Source organism: Glycine soja, chromosome 4, assembly GCF_004193775.1.
Source record: "Glycine soja cultivar W05 chromosome 4, ASM419377v2, whole genome shotgun sequence".
Taxonomy (NCBI): domain Eukaryota; kingdom Viridiplantae; phylum Streptophyta; class Magnoliopsida; order Fabales; family Fabaceae; genus Glycine; species Glycine soja.
The window spans coordinates 18,295,115-18,296,359 of NC_041005.1; the positions used below are offsets into that span (position 1 = coordinate 18,295,115).

The 1,245-nt window shown below is 39.8% G+C and overlaps 1 pseudogene; it reads right to left on the reverse strand.

Annotated features, from left to right (window-relative positions):
* Window positions 1–251: 251 nt before the first annotated feature.
* Window positions 252–952, reverse strand: LOC114410639 (annotated as a pseudogene).
* Window positions 953–1,245: the final 293 nt, after the last annotated feature.

A 1,245-nucleotide genomic window follows, 5' to 3' on the forward strand; every position in this document is an offset into this window, starting at 1 on the left:
GGTGATGATGTCGCAGCAGAACGTGGGTAAGGTGGTGACGGCGTCGCAGTAGAACGTCTCGAGCTAGAGTCGCGAGGGAGAGGACCATCGCGAGGCCGAAGGGTAAGAGTGAGAGTAGAGTTGAAGAGCCAGAAGCGCGAAAAGATAATTTAAATAAGATAATAAAACGTAAGTTTTTACCAAAAATCGATGTTAAGTGACTTGGTTAACATTGGTTTTTGGAAAAGCCAATGTTAACGAAGTCACATCACTCACGTTAGCATCAGTTTCTGGAAAACCAATGTTAACAAAGTCACATTAATATTGGTTTTTCAGAGAATCGGTGTTAATGAAATTGCGTTATTTACGATTATGCCACTGTATTTTCGTTTACATTGATTTTCTATAAAATCGATGTTATTCTAATGTTGTTAAAAGTAAATTTTCTAGTACTGAAAAGAAAATCCTAAATTTCAACTTCCACGAACAAAGAAACATGACATAATAATAATAATAATTGAATACAAGCCAAACCTTCAAGCCTCAACAACATGTAACCCTAACAAAAATCAAAACCCCAATCACAAAATCCCTAACCCCCAATCCAAAACCCAAACCATCAAAAACAGCCCAAAAAAACAACAAAATAATAAAGAAACATTGAAGGAAAAACCCTCACCAGAATGAGATCGAAGAGCGCGGCTTGATCAAGCTTGACGAAATCATCATCCCAAGCCTTGAGTTCATCCTCACTCAGGTTCTCATCAACGTAATTCGCCTCAACGTGTTTCTTGCAATACTTGATAACATTCACCAGAATCTTGCTGGTAACATTGGGAAGAGGAATTTCGCCGTCGGCGCAGTTGTCCTCGATCATGTGCTCGATCGTCTGCAACTCCATCGCCACCACCTCCTTCACCTCGAAGGCCTTTCTGTCCAAACTCTATAGTGTTATCATCTTCGTCAAAGCCATCTCAATCTCTCTCCAAAAAAACTCTTTTATTGATTCAGTGCGTTTTGCTTCTCAAGTGAGTGAATGATTTTGTTTGTTGAGGTACAAGGTGTGCCTGGCTCCTCCGTTATTTTAATCCACTGAGGCAAAGGAATTGATTGTCTGGATTGGGAAGATGGATGAAGGGGTATGGTCAAAGGATTTGAAGTCACAGAGAAAGGTTGAGGGTTAAGTGAAAGAGTGGGAGAGTGAGCACGATCTTTATTTATGAGTAAGCCACCATGTTGTTTTTAACATGACGATGTTAAAACACT